This window comes from Heptranchias perlo, chromosome 5 (genome assembly GCF_035084215.1).
Source record: "Heptranchias perlo isolate sHepPer1 chromosome 5, sHepPer1.hap1, whole genome shotgun sequence".
Classification (NCBI taxonomy): Eukaryota; Metazoa; Chordata; class Chondrichthyes; order Hexanchiformes; family Hexanchidae; genus Heptranchias; species Heptranchias perlo.
The window spans coordinates 124,681,891-124,697,809 of record NC_090329.1 but is presented as its reverse complement, the minus strand read 5'-3'; positions in this window follow the sequence as shown (position 1 = coordinate 124,697,809).

Here is a 15,919-nt window from a genome sequence, read left to right as displayed (position 1 = left end):
GGCCGATGTCACGCCAGCAGTACCCAATGAAAAGATCAAGAGAGGGTAAAAGGCCAGAGGGAGGGGTCCAGGTCCAGCATCACGTCGAGCTCGAAATTCATTGAGGTGGGGGCGTAAGGAAATGAAGCTGAGGCCGTTGCTGAGGACTGATCGTTCGGGGTCACAGGGGGAAAGGTCAGAGGGGATGGTAAAAACAGGACAAGGCATGAGATTGGAAGGAGGGATGGGGTCAGAAGAAAGTGAAGGGAATGTAGGATCAGGAGATTTGTTGCACTTTATGGTTCTTGAAGTAACGGAAAGGGTTAATGACGGTCGTGCGGTTGACGTTGTTTACATGGATTTTTAAAAGGAGTTTGATAAAGTACCACACAATAAATTTGTTACCAAGTTTGAAGCTCATGGGATTAAATGGGCAATGGCAGCATGGATTTGATATTGGTGAAGAGACAGAAAGCCGAGAGTCGTGGTAATCAGTCGTTTTGTTGACTGGAGGGAAGTATACATTGATGTTCCCCAGGGGTCGGTATTAGGACCACTGCTCTATTTGATATGTATTAATGACTTGGACTTGGGTATACAGGGTATAATTTCAAAGTTTGCAGATGACATGAAAATTGGAAATGTTGTAAACATTGAGGAGGATAGTAATAGACTTCAGGAGGACATAGACGGGCAAAATGGGCAGACACATGGCAGATGCAAAAAATGATGCCTTTTGGTAGGAAGGATGAGGAGAGGCAAAAAAACTAAATGGTAGAAAAGCTCAGCAAGTGAGGCAGCATCTGTGGAGAAAGAAACAGAGTTAATGTTTCAGGTCGAAGACCTTTCGTCAGAACTGGAAGAAGTTAAAGAGTTGATTCTATTAAAAAGCATTTGGACAGTTACATGGGTAAGATGGGTATAGAAGGATATGGGCCAAGTGCAGGCAATTGGGACTAGCTTAGTGGTATAAACTGGGCGACATGGACATGTTGGGCCGAAGGGCCTGTTTCCATGTTGTAAACTTCTATGATTCTCTGAGTTAAAGTTTTTAAGCAAGTACAGAGCCAGGGAAAGGGGGGGCGGTGAGAGGTGGGTGGAAGGGGAGGGGAGTAAAGAATAAAAGGAAAGGTCTGTGATTGGGTAGCGGGCAGGAGAGATTAAATGACAAAAGGGATGATGGTGAAAGGCAAGGAGGATAGTAATGGAGCAAATAAAATGGAGTATTTGCGAGTGCTGTTGGGGAGGTTTTAAACTAATGTGGCAGGGGGATGGGAACCGATGCAGGAAGTCAGTGGGAAATAAAGTGGTGACAGAAACAAAAGGCAGTAAGGGAGAGTGTACAGAACATGACCGGACAGATGGTCTGAGAAAGCAGGGCAAAGACCAAGGGAAGTCTAGATTAAATTGCATTTATTTCAATGCAAGAAGTCTGATGGGCAAGGCAGATGAACTCAGGGCATGGATGGGTACATGGGACTGGGATGTTATAGCTATCACTGAAACATGGCTAAGGGAGGGGCAGGACTGGCAGCTCAATGTTCCAGGGTACAGATGCTATTGGAAAGATAGAGCAGGAGGTAAGAGAGGAGGGGGAGTTGCGTTCTTGATTCGGGAGAACATCACGGCAGTAGTGAGAGGGGATATATCCGAGGGTTCGCCCACGGGAAATTGAGGAGCAAATATGTAAGGGGATTACAGACAGCTGCAAGAAAAATAGGGTGGTAATAGTAGGGGACTTTAACTTTCCCAACATTGACTGGGACAGCCATCGCATTAGGGGCTTGGAAGGAGAGAAATTTGTTGAGTGTATTCAGGAGGAATTTTTCATTCAGTATGTGGATGGCCCGACTAGAGAGGGGGCAAAACTTGACCTCCTCTTGGGAAATAAGGAAGGGCAGGTGACAGAAGTGTTAGTGAGGGATCACTTTGGGACCAGTGATTATAATTCCATTAGTTTTAAGATAGCTATGGAGAATGATAGGTCTGGCCCAAAAGTTAAAATTCTAAATTGGGGAAAGGCCAATTTTGATGGTATTAGACAGGAACTTTCAGAAGTTGATTGGGAGAGTCTGTTGGCAGGCAAAGGGACGTCTGGTAAGTGGGAGGCTTTCAAAAGTGTGTTAACCAGGGTTCAGGGTAAACACATTCCTTATAAAGTGAAGGGCAAGGCTGGTAGAAGGAGGGAACCTTGGATGACTCGGGAGATTGAGGCCCTAGTCAAAAAGAAGAAGGAGGCAAATGACATGCACAGGCAGCTGGGATCAAGTGGATCCCTTGAAGAGTATAGAGATTGCCGGAGTAGAGTTAAGAGAGAAATCAGGAGGGCAAAAAGGGGACATGAGATTGCTTTGGCAGATAAGGCAAAGGAGAATCCAAAGAGCTTCTACAAATACATAAAGGGCAAAAGAGTAACTAGGGAGAGAGTAGGGCCTCTTAAGGATCAACAAGGTCATCTATGTGCAGAACCACAAGAGATGGGTGAGATCCTGAATGAATATTTCACATCGGTATTTACAGTTGAGAAAGGCATGGATGTTAGGGAACTTGGGGAAATAAATAGTGATGTCTTGAGGAGTGTACATATTACAGAGAGGGAGGTGCTGGAAGTCTTAACGCGCATCAAGGTCGATAAATCTCCGGGACCTGATGTCATGTATCCCAGGACGTTATGGGAGGTTAGGGAGGAAATTGCGGGTCCCCTAGCAGAGATATTTGAATCATCCACCGCTACAGGCGAGGTGCCTGAAGATTGGAGGGTAGCAAATGTTGTGCCTTTGTTTAAGAAGGGCCGCAGGGAAAAGCTTGGGAACTACAGACCGGTGAGCCTGACATCTGTAGTGGGTAAGTTGTTAGAGGGTATTCTGAGAGACAGGAGCTACGGGCATTTGGAGAGGCAGGGACTAATTAGGAACAGTCAGCATGGTTTTGTGAGAGGAAAATCATGTCTCACGAATTTGATTGAGTTTTTTGAAGGGGTAACCAAGAAGATAGATGAAGGCTGTGCAGTAGACGTGGTCTACATGGACTTCAGCAAAGCCTTTGACAAGGTACCGCATGGTAGGTTGTTACATAAGGTTAAATCTCATGGGATCCAAGGTGAGGTAGCCAATTGGATACAAAATTGGCTTGACGACAGAAGACAAGGTTGTAGAGGGTTGTGTTTCAAACTGGAGGCCTGTGTCCAGCGGTGTGCCTCAGGGATCGGTGCTGGCTCCACTGTTATTTGTTATTTATATTAATGATTTGGATGAGAAATTAGGAGGCATGGTTAGTAAGTTTGCAGATGACACCAAGATTGGTGGCATTGTGGACAGTGAAGAAGGTTATCTAGGATTGCAACGGGATCTTGATAAATTGGGCCAGTGGGCCGATGAATGGCAGATGGAGTTTAATTTAGATAAATGTGAGGTGATGCATTTTGGTAGATCGAATCGGGCCAGGACCTACTCCATTAATGGTCGGGTGTTGGGGAGAGTTATAGAACAAAGAGATCAAGGAGTACAGGTTCATAGCTCCTTGAAAGTGGAGTCACAGGTGGATAGGGTGGTGAAGAAGGCATTCGGCATGCTTGGTTTCATTGGTCAGAACATTGAATGCAGGAGTTGGGATGTCTTGTTGAAGTTGTACAGGGCATTGGTGAGGCCACACTTGGAATACTGTGTACAGTTCTGGTCACCCTATTATAGAAAGGATATTATTAAACTAGAAAGAGTGCAGAAAAGATTTACTAGAATGCTATCGGGACTTGATGGTTTGACTTATAGGGAGAGGTTAGACAGACTGGGACTTTTTTCCCTGGAGAGTAGGAGGTTAAGGGGTGATCTTATAGAAGTCTATAAAATAATGAGGGGCACAGATAAGGTAGATAGTCAAAATCTTTTCCCAAAGGTAGGGGAGTCTATAACGAGGGGGCATAGATTTAAGGTGAGAGTGGAGAGATACAAAAGGGTCCAGAGGGGCAATTTTTTCACTCAAAGGGTGGTGAGTGTCTGGAACGAGCTGCCAGAGGCAGTAGGAGAGGCAGGTACAATTTTGTCTTTTAAAAAGCATTTGGACAGTTACATGGGTAAGATGGGTATAGAGGGATATGGGCCAAGTGCAGGCAATTGGGACTAGCTTAGTGGTATAAACTGGGCGACATGGACATGTTGGGCCGAAGGGCCTGTTTCTATATTGTAACTTCGATGATTCTATGATAAGATTGGATTGAGTAGCTGTGAGTGGCAACAGCAGAACCATTACCAGCACTGGCTGTATGAAAGTGAGGTGAGAGTGACTGCCCTTGACATCAAGGCAGCCTTTGACCAAGTGTGGCACCAAGGATCCCAAGTAAAATTGAAGTTAATGGGAATCAGGGGGAAAACTCTCCAGTGGCTGGAGTCATACCTAGCACAAAGGAAGATGTTAGTGATTGTTGGAGGCCAATAATCTCAGCCCCAGGACATTGATGCAGGAGTTCCTCAGGGCAGTGTCCTCGGCCCAACCATCTTCAGCTGCTTCATCAATGACCTTCCCTCAATCATAAGGTCAGAAATGGGGATGTTCGCTGATGATTGCACAGTGTTCAGTTCCATTCGCAACCCCTCAGATAATGAAGCAGTCCATGCCCGCATACAGCAAGACCTGGACAACATCCAGGCTTGGGCCAATAAGTGGCAAGTCACTTTCGCGCCAGACAAATGCCAGGCAATGACCATCTCCAACAAGAGAGAGTCCAAACAACTCCCCTTAACATTCAACGGCATTACCATCGCCGAATCCCCCACCATTAACATCCTGGGGGTCACCATTGACCAGAAACTTAACTGGACCAGCCACATAAATAATGTGGCTACGAGAGCAGGTCAGAGGCTGGTTATTCTGCGGCGAGTGACTCATCTCCTGACTCCCCAAATCCTTTCCACCATCTACAAGGCACAAGTCAGGAGTGTGATGGAATTCTCTCCACTTGCCTGGATGAGTGCAGCTCCAACAACACTCAAGAAGCTCAACACCATCCAGGACAAAGCAGCCCGCTTGATTGGCACCCCATCCACCACCCTAAACATTCACCCCCTTCACCACCAACGCACAGTGGCTGCAGTGAGTACCATCTACAGGATGCACTGCAGCAACTCGCCAAGGCTTCGTCGACTGTACCACCCAAACCCACGACCTCTACCACCTAGAAGGACAAGGACAGCAGGCACATGGGAATAACACCACCTGCACGTTCCCCTCCAAGTCACACACCATCCCGACTTGGATATATATCGCCGTTCCTTCATCATCGATGGGTCAAAATCCTGGAACTCCCGACCTAACAGCACTGTTGGGAGAACCTTCACCACACGGACTGCAGCGGTTCAAGAAGGCGGCTCACCACCACCGTCTCAAGAGCAATTAGGGATGGACAATAAATGCAGGCCTCGCCACCGACGCCCACATCCCATGAACGAATAAAAAAAATTTGGGAGCAGTGGTTCTTGAAGTTATTGAAATCAATGTTGAGTCCAGAAGGTTGTCAACATTCAAAGTATCATCCTCCTCCATTTTCATCAACTCCAACGCGATCCCACCGCCAAAAACATCTTCCCCTCCCCTCCTCATTCAGCATTCCGAAGGAACTGCTCCCTCTACGACATCCTGGTCCACTCTCCCATTACCCCGAACACCCACTCTCCTCCCCACGGCACCTTCCCGTGTGAGCACAGGAGATGCAACACCTGCCCCTTCACCTCCTCCCACCCCACCAACCAGGGACCCAAACACTCCTTCCAGGTGAAACAGCGATTTACTTGTACTTCTTCCAATTTAGTTCATGTATTCGCTCCTCTACATTGGGGAGACCAAATGCAGATCAGGTGATTGCTTTGCTGAACACCTCCGCTCTGTCTGCATGCGTGACCCTGACCTGCCGGTCGCTTGCCATTTTAATTCCCCGTCCCACTCCTTCTCTGACCTCTCTGTCCTCTGCCTCATGCACTGTTCCAATCAAACTCAAGGTAAGCTCGAGGAACAGCATCTCATTTGTCATTTAGGTACTTTACAACCTTCTGGACTTAACACAGATTTCAATATCTTCAGATTACAATCCTCCTCACTGTTTACTGCACTCTCAAATTTGGAAATTGTGCCCTGTACACCCAAGTCCAAGTCATTAATATATATCAAAAAAAGCAGCGGTCCTGGTACCGACCTCTGGGGAACACCACTGTACACCGTCCTCTGGTCCGAAAAACAACCGTTCACCACGACCCTCTGTTTCCTGTCACTGAGCCAATTTCATATCCATGCTGTCACTGCTCCTTTTATTTCATGGGCTTCAATTTTGCTGACAAGCCTATTATGTGGGACTTTATCAAACGCCTTTTGAAAGTCCATATACACATCTACCGCATTGCCCTCATCAACCGTTTGTTACCTCATCAAAAACTCGATCAAGTTAGTTAAATCATAAGGTCAGAAATGGGGATGATCACTGATGATTGCACAGTGTTCCGTTCCATTCACAACCCCTCAAATAATGAAGCAGTCCATGCCCGCACACAGCAAGACCTGGACAACATCCAGGCTTGGGCTGATAAGTGGCAAGTAACATTCACGCCAGACAAGTGCCAGGCAATGACCATCTTTTTTTTATTTTTTTTATTCGTTCACGGGATGTGGGCGTCGCTGGCAAGGCCGGCATTTATTGCCCATCCCTAATTGCTCTTGATTCCCATGGACTTCAATTTTACTAGGGCTCCTTGGTGCCACACTCGGTCAAATACTGCCTTGATGTCAAGGGCAGTCACTCTCACCTCACCTCTGGAATTCAGCTCTTTTGTCCATGTTTGGACCAAGGCTGTAATGAGGTCTGGAGCCGAGTGGTCCTGGCGGAACCCAAACTGAGCATCGGTGAGCAGGTTATTGGTGAGTAAATGCCGCTTGATAGCACTGACGACGACACCTTCCATCACTTTGCTGATGATTGAGAGTAGACTGATGGGGCGGTAATTGGCCGGATTGGATTTGTCATGCTTTTTGTGGACAGGACATACCTGGGCAATTTTCCACATTGTCGGGTGGATGCCAGTGTTGTAGCTGTACTGGAACAGCTTGGCAAGAGGCGCAGCTAGTTCTGGAGCACAAGTCTTCAGCACTGCAGCTGGGATGTTGTCGGGGCCCATAGCCTTTGCTGTATCCAGTGCACTCAGCCGTTTCTTGATATCACGTGGAGTGAATCGAATTGGCCGAAGACTGGCTTCCGTGATGGTGGGGATATCGGGAGGAGGCTGAGATGGATTATCCACTCGGCACTTCTGGCTGAAGATGGTTGCAAACGCTTCAGCCTTGTCTTTTGCACTCACGTGCTGGACTCCGCCATCATTGAGAATGGGGATGTTTGCAGAGCCTCCTCCTCCCGTTAGTTGTTTAATTGTCCACCACCATTCACGACTGGATGTGGCAGGACTGCAGAGCTTTGATCTGATCCGTTGGTTGTGGAATCGCTTAGCTCTGTCTATAGCATGTTGCTTCCGCTGTTTAGCATGCACGTAGTCCTGAGTTGCAGCTTCACCAGGTTGGCACCTCATTTTTAGGTACGCCTGGTGCTGCTCCTTGCATGCTCTTCTACACTCCTCATTGAACCAGGGTTGATCCCCTGGCTTGTTGGTAATGGTAGAGTGAGGAATATGCCGGGCCATGAGGTTACAGATTGTGCTGGAATACAATTCTGCTGCTGCTGATGGCCCACAGTGCCTCATGGATGCCCAGTTTTGAGCTGCTAGATCTGTTCTGAATCTATCCCATTTAGCACAGTGGTAGTGCCACACAACACGTTGGATGGTGTCCTCAGTGCGAAGACGGGACTTCATCTCCACGAGGACTGCGCGGTGGTCACTCCTACCAATACTGTCATGGACAGATGCATTTGCGACAGGTAGATTGGTGAGGACGAGGTCAAGTAAGTTTTTCCCTCGTGTTGGTTCGCTCACCACCTGCTGCAGGCCCAGTCTAGCAGCCTATGTCCTTCAGGACTCGGCCAGCTCGGTCAGTAGTGGTGCTACCGAGCCACTCTTGGTGATGGACATTGAAGTCCCCCACCCAGAGTACATTTTGTGCCCTTGCTACCCTCAGTGCTTCCTCCAAGTGGTGTTCAACATGGAGGAGGACTGATTCATCAGCTGAGGGAGGACGGTAGGTGGTAATCAGCAGGAGGTTTCCTTGCCCATGTTTAACCTGATGCCATGAGATTTCATGGGGTCCAGAGTCAATGTTGAGGACTCCCAGGGCCACTCCCTCCTGACTGTATACCACTGTACCGCCACCTCTGGTGGGTCTGTCCTGCCGGTGGGACAGGACATACCCAGGGATGGTGATGGAAGAGTCTGGGACATTGGCTGAAAGATATGATTCTGTGAGTATGGCTATGTCAGGCTGTTGCTTGACTAGTCTGTGGGACAGCTCTCCCAATTTTGGCACAAGTCCCCAGATGTTAGTCAGGAGGACCTTGCAGGGTCGACTGGGCTTGGTGTTTTGCCGTTGTCGTGTCCAGTGCCGAGTGGTCCGATGCCGGGTGGTCCGTCCGGTTTTTTTCTTATTATGACTTTTCGTAGCGAGATTTTACAACTGAGTGGCTTGCTAGGCCATTTCAGAGGGCAATTACGAATCAACCACATTGCTGTGGGTCTGGAGTCACATGTCGGCCAGACCGGGTAAGGGCGGCAGGCTTCCTTCCCTAAAGGACATTAGTGAACCAGATGGGTTTTTACGACAATCCGGTAGTTTCATGGCCATCATTACTGATACGAGTATTTTAATTCCAGATTTTTTTTTAATTTAATGAATTGAATTTAATTAATTAATTGAATTCAACAAGAATTCTTCAACAAGAGAGTGTCCAACCACCTCCCCTTGACATTCAACGGCATTACCATCGCCAAATCCCCCACCATCAACATCCTGAGAGTCACCATTGACCAGAAACTTAACTGGACCAGCCATATAAATACTGTGGCTACGACAGCAGGTCAGAGGCTGGGTATTCTGCGGCGAGTGACTCATCTCCTGACTCCCCAAATCCTTTCCACCATCTACAAGGCACAAGTCAGGAGTGTGATGGAATACTTTCCACTTGCCTGGATGAGTGCAGCTCCAACAACACTCCAGAAGCTCAACACCATCCAGAACAAAGCAGCCCACTTGATTGGCACCCCATCCACCATCCTAAACATTCACCCCCTTTAAAACCGGCGCACCATGGCTGCAGTGTGTACCATCCACAGGATGCATTGCAGCAACTCGCCAAGGCTTCTTCGACAGCACCTCCCAAACCCGCGACCTCTACCACCTAGAAAGACAAGGACAGTCGGCACATGGGATCAATCCCATCTGCATGTTCCCCTCCATGTCACACAACATCCTGACTTGGAAATAAATCTTCGTTTCTTCATCCTCGCTGGGTCAAAATCCTGGAACTCCCTTCCTAACTGCACTGAGGGAGAACCTACACCACATGGACTGCAGCGGTTCAAGAAGGCGGCTCTACACCACCTTCTCAAGGGCAATTAGGGATGGGCAATAAATGCTGGCCTTGCCAGCGACGTCCACTTCCCATGAACAAATTAAAAAAAAGTTAAATTTCAGTGGGATGCAAACAGATCTGGCCTGGGTAAATTGGAATCAAAGATTGGCAGGCAAAACTGTAATTGAACAATGGGCGGTCTTTAAGGAGGAGATGTTTCGGGTTCAGTCTCGGTCCATTCCCATGAAGGTGAAAGGTCGGGCAACTAAAGCCTGAGCTCCCTGGATGACAAAAGAGATAGAGAATAAGATGAAGCAGGAAAAAGTGGTGTATGACAGATGTCCGGTTGCTAACACAAGTGAGAAACTGGCTGAGTATATAAAGTTCAGAGGGGAAGCAAAAAAGGAAATAAGAGGGGCAAAGAGAGAGTATAAGAATAGACTGGCGGTCGACACAAAAGGGAATCCAAACATCTTCTACAGGCATGTAAACAGTAAACAGGTGGTAAGAGGAAGGGTGGCACCGATTAGGGACCAAAAAGGAGATCCACTCATGGAGACAGAGGGCATGGCCGAGGTACTAAATGAGTACTTTGCATCTGTCTTTACCAAGGAAGAATATGCTGCCAGAATCGTGGTAAAAGAAGATGTCGTTGAGATACTGGATGGGCTAAAAATTGATAAAGAGGAGGTACTAGAAAGGCTAGCTGTACTTAAAGTGGATAAGTCACCTGGTCCGAATGGGATGTATCCTAGGTCGCTGAGGGAAATTGCGGAAGTACCGGCCATAATCTTCCAAACATCTTTTGATCCGACGCTGGTGCCAGAGGACTGGAGAATTGCAAATGTTACACACTTGTGCAAAAATGGTGTAAGGATAAACCGAGCAACTACAGGCCAGTCAGTTTAACCTCGGTGGTGGGGAAACATTTAGAAACAATAATCCGGGACAGAATTAACAGTCACTTGGACAAGTGTGGATTGATTAGAGAAAACCAGCAAAGTTTTGTTCAAGGCAAATTTTTTTTTTTATTTTTTTTTTATTCGTTCACGGGATGTGGGCGTCGCTGGCAAGGCCGGCATTTATTGCCCATCCCTAATTGCCCTCGAGAAGGTGGTGGTGAGCCGCCTTCTTGAACCGCTGCAGTCCGTGTGGTGACGGTTCTCCCACAGTGCTGTTAGGAAGGGAGTTCCAGGATTTTGACCCAGCGACAATGAAGGAACGGCGATATATTTCCAAGTCGGGATGGTGTGTGACTTGGAGGGGAACGTGCAGGTGGTGTTGTTCCCATGCGCCTGCTGCCCTTGTCCTTCTAGGTGGTAGAGGTCGCGGGTTTGGGAGGTGCTGTTGAAGAAGCCTTGGCGAGTTGCTGCAGTGCATCCTGTGGATGGTGCACACTGCAGCCACAGTGCGCCGGTGGTGAAGGGAGTGAATGTTTAGGGTGGTGGATGGGGTGCCAATCAAGCGGGCTGCTTTATCTTGGATGGTGTCGAGCTTCTTGAGTGTTGTTGGAGCTGCACTCATCCAGGCAAGTGGAGAGTATTCATGTTTAACTAACTTGATAGAGTTTTTTGATGAGCTAACAGAGAGGGTCGATGAGGGCATTGCAGTTGATGTGGTGAATATGGACTTTCAAAAGGCATTTGATAAAGTGCCGCATGATAGGCTTGTCATCAAGGTTGAAGCCCGTGGAATAAAAGGGGCAGTATGCATACAGAATTGGCCATATGACAGGAAACAGAGAGTAGTGGTGAACGGTTGTTTTTCGCAATAGAAGGAGGTGCACAGTGGTGTTCCCCAGCGGTCGGTACTAGGACCACTGCTTTTCTTGATATATATTAATGACTTGGACTTGGATTAGAGGGCACAATTTCCAAATTTGCAAATGACTCAAAACTTGGAAATGTAGTGAACAGTGAGGAGGATAGTGACAGACTTCAAGAGGATATAGACAGGTTGGTGTCATGGGTGGACACATGGCAGATGAAATTTAATGCAGTAAAATGCAAAGTGATACATTTCGGTAGGAAGAATGAGGAGAGGCAATATAAACTAGAGGGCACAATTCTAAAAGGGGTACAGGAACAGAGAGATCTGGGGGTATAAGTGTAGAAATCATTGAAGGTGGCAGGGCAGGTTGAGAAAGTGGTTAAAAAAGCAAATGGGATCCTGGGCTTTATAAATAGAGGCAAAGAGTACAAAAGCAAGGAAGTCATGATGAACCTTTATAAAACACTGGTTCGGCCACTGGAGTATTGTGTCCACTTCTGGGCACTGCACTTTGGGAAAGATGTGAAGGCCTAAGAGAGGGTGCAGCAGAGATTTACCAGAATGATTCCAGGGATGAGGGACTTTAGTTACGTGGATAGACTGGAGAAGCTGGGATTGTTCTCCTCGTAATAGAGAAGGTTGAGAGGAGATTTGATAGAGGTATTCAAAATCATGAAGGGTCGAGACAGAGTAGATAGAGAGAAACTGTTCCCTTTGGCGGGAGCGTCAAGAATCAGAGGACATAGATTTAAGGTGATTGGCAAAAGAACCAAAGACGACATGAGGAAAAGCTTTTTTACACAGTGAGTGGTTAGGATCTGCCCCACCACCCCCTCAGAATGTACTGCCTGAGGGGGCGGTCGAGGCAGATTCAATCATGGCTTTCAAATGTGAATTAGATAAATACTTGAAAGGAAAAGATTTGCAGGGCTACGAGGATAGGGCAGGGGAGTGGGACTAGCTGGATTGATCTTGAATAAAGCCGGCATGGACTCGATGGACCGAATGGCCTCCTTTCACGCTGTTACCTTTCTATGATTCTATTATTCTGTGATTTTAAAAGTGATTTGCCTTGAACAAATCCATGCTTGCTTTCCTTTATTAATCCACACTTGTCCAAGTGACTATTAATTTTATCCCGGATTATCCTTTCTACAAGTTTCCCCACCACCGAGGTTAAACTGATTGGCCTGTCATTGCCGGGTTCATCCTTACTCTCTTTTTTGAACAAGGGTGTAACATTTGCAATTCTCCAGTCCTCTGGCATCTCCTCCGATTGCCGAGGACCCTTCCCAGCAGTCCCTGGCTGTGGCCTTCTAACGTTGACTTTCCCACCTGGAAATCTGACCGGCTGAAGGCGGGAAAAGGAGTTTAAAAAGTGCTGATGAGGTCCTGGCGTTAAATTTGGGAGCACCTCCGTTTTCCCGGCATTTCCGGATTTCCCGGTCGCAAACACACTCCCCTGCTCCCTCCCCGACTCCCCGTGAATATTGGGGCCATAGTCTCTATTTATAAAGACAAGGATTCCATCTGCTTTATTAACGACTTCATCAACTTGTCCTGTCACCTTCAAAGATTTGTGTCTGTGAACCCCCAGGTCTCTCTGTTCCTGCACCCCCTTTTGAATTGCACTATTTCGTTCATACTGCCTCAGGAATTTCAGGGCCCCATTGTTTGGTCAATTGACCCAAACCTGACTTCAGTATTTCACCAGTTCATTAATTTTAAAGTGGTTTGAAAGTGTCCAGAAACTCAAATATCAGAGTGTTGGAATCACCCTGGAGATCCAAATATCTCATTAATCTGTGACTGACATTTGCTTCCCAGCCGTGAGATTTAGAACTTTTCTCCAATCCCCAACATCTCTTCACATTCTCTACTGTCTTATTGCTCTGATTCTGACATCAAGGACAGAAATTTGACCTCGAGCTGGGAAGGGAGCGGGGAGGAAGATTTTCGGGTGTGAACCCCGGATGGTAAGTTGGCGGACTTAATGAGGTCAACAAATTCTTTGCGCCCGGCAGCCAGCCTGATTGACGGGCTAGCTGGCTGTCAGACAGGCAGGTCTGTGGTAGCAGGTCGCAGCAGGGGGTTGGAGGGAGGGATGGAGGGATCATGGGTCTGGGAGGAGATCGGATGGACCGGGGAGGAGATCGGATGGGCCGGGGAGACAATCAGATGGACTGGGGAGACAATCAGATGGACCGGGAGGAGATCGAATGTACCGGGAATGAGATCAAGTGGACCGGGAAGGAATCAGATGGACCGGGAAGATCGGATGGACCGGGGAGACAATCGGATGGACTGGGAGAGATCGGATGGACCGGGGAGGAAATCAGATGGGCCAGAAAGACAATCGGATGAACCCGGAGGAGATTTGATGGACCGGGAGGAGATCGGATGGGCCAGGGAGACAATTGGATGAACCCGGAGGAGATCGGATGGACCAGGGAGACAATTGGATGGCCCTGGGAGACAATTGGATGGACCGGGGGGAGATCGGATGGACTAGGGAGACAATCGGATTGACCGGGAGGACATCGGATGGACTGGGAGGAGATCGGATGGACTGGGGAGACAATTGGATGGACCGGGAGGAGATCGGATGGGCCAGGGAGACAATTGGATGGACCGGGAGGAGATCGGATGGACTGGGGAGACAATTGGATGGACCGGGAGGAGATCGGATGGGCCAGGGAGACAATTGGATGGACCGGGAGGAGATCGGATGGACTGGGGAGACAATTGGATGGACCGGGAGGAGATCGGATGGGCCAGGGAGACAATTGGATGGACCGGGAGGAGATCGGATGGACTGGGGGGACAATCGGATGGACCGGGAGGAGATCGGATGGACCGGGGGGACAATTGGATGGACCGGGAGGAGATCGGATGGACTGGGGGGACAATCGGATGGACCGGGAGGAGATCGGATGGACTGGGGGGACAATCGGATGGACCGGGAGGAGATCGGATGGACTGGGGGGACAATCGGATGGACCGGGAGGAGATCGGATGGACTGGGGGGACAATCGGATGGACCGGGAGGAGATCGGATGGACTGGGGGGACAATCGGATGGACCGGGCGGAGATCGGATGGACTGGGGGGACAATCGGATGGACCGGGAGGAGATCGGATAGGTCGCGGAGCCAATCGGATGGGCAGGGGAGGAGATCGGATGGACCAAGACTTGGAGATCCGAGGCCAGTTGACGAATCGAGGTGGGGGCCACCATAGAGCGGTGGGGGGGTTTCCACAATAGAGGGGAGGGTCCACCATCGGCAGAGGGCGGGGACGGGGGGCGCGATTGCGGGGTTTCTGTCGGCCAGGTGAGCTCGGCCTCCTGCTCCTCCGGGCCCACAAGCAGTGCAATAAAGGCACTCACCTCATGGATCTGACCCTTCCTGCTTTCACTTGATGTGAATCGGAAGTGATGGGAAACCTGATCAGATGAGGTTAAACTCATCTAAGTTTTCCAATACATGATGAATTAAATACCTCAAGTATTTCAATGAGATACATTGCCCCTTTAAGTAACGGCCCACTGGCTTTAAGTGGGGGTGGGACTTCCTGGTCTAAAAACAGAAAATGCTGGAAATACTCAGCAATTCAGGCAGCAACTGTGGGGATCGAGAGTTAACCTTTCAGATCGATGGCCCTTCATCAGAACTGCCTGGTGTCTGTTGAGCTCAGGCATAAAAACCTGCAGAAGTGGGCGAGTTGAGGCCGGGATGCGATCCCATCCAAAAAACTGTTATTTTAACCTCCAACCCGCCCCCAACCCACCCGTTCTTGGGGGTTAAAATTACCCCCAAGAACATGGTAGATCCATGAATATTGGTCTCCCTCCATCCCGTGACTTCATTAGTGAAATCCCATTAACAGAGTTCTAATCACTCTTCAGAGTGAAGTTGAACAGATTCAAGTGTCAGGCTGCACGGAGATGTGACTGTCACCTGAAGAATATGGAGCCCATTCTCCAGGTGCTACGTTCCTCACTAAATTAATCTGTGGGCAAGAAATTGGACCTTGACACACCTTTTTATGGGCGTAAAATGGGAGCAATGAGGTCCAATTTCGGGGTCCAACATCCTGCGTCCCCAAGATTCCTGAAAAACATCTTTCCCTAAGGGTCGGGTCATTTTTCAGGCGTCTGGGGTGGTCGCCTGTAAAAGGTATTATTTTTTCTTATTATTCACCTGGAACCAGTACTCCTGCCAGCAATGTTCAGCCCCCCTCTCATTGTAGTTCACCCCCTCCTCTCCCGGCAATTACCTGAGGTGATGGACAAGCTGCTTCTGGAGCCACGGCAGACGCCGGCAATTGACCCAAATTATTGCAGAGTCCCGAGGCCCAATGTTGAACTGGCTTTGGGCCTCCCGGTTAGGGTGGGTGCTGTCTGCGCAGCCCCGATTCTGGGCCTGAAACCAGGACCAGACTCATTTTCACCCCTCTGTCTGTTCGTTCTTTCTCACTCTTTATTTTTACACTTCAATATTCTGATTGAATCATTGCACTGAAATCTGAAAAGTTTATCTAATATGAAACATAGAAACATAGAACATAGGAGCAGGAGTAGGCCATTCGGCCCTTCGAGCCTGCTCCACCATTCAATGTGATCATGGCTGATCCCCAATCTCAATACCATATTCCCGCTCTCTCCCCATATCCCTGGATG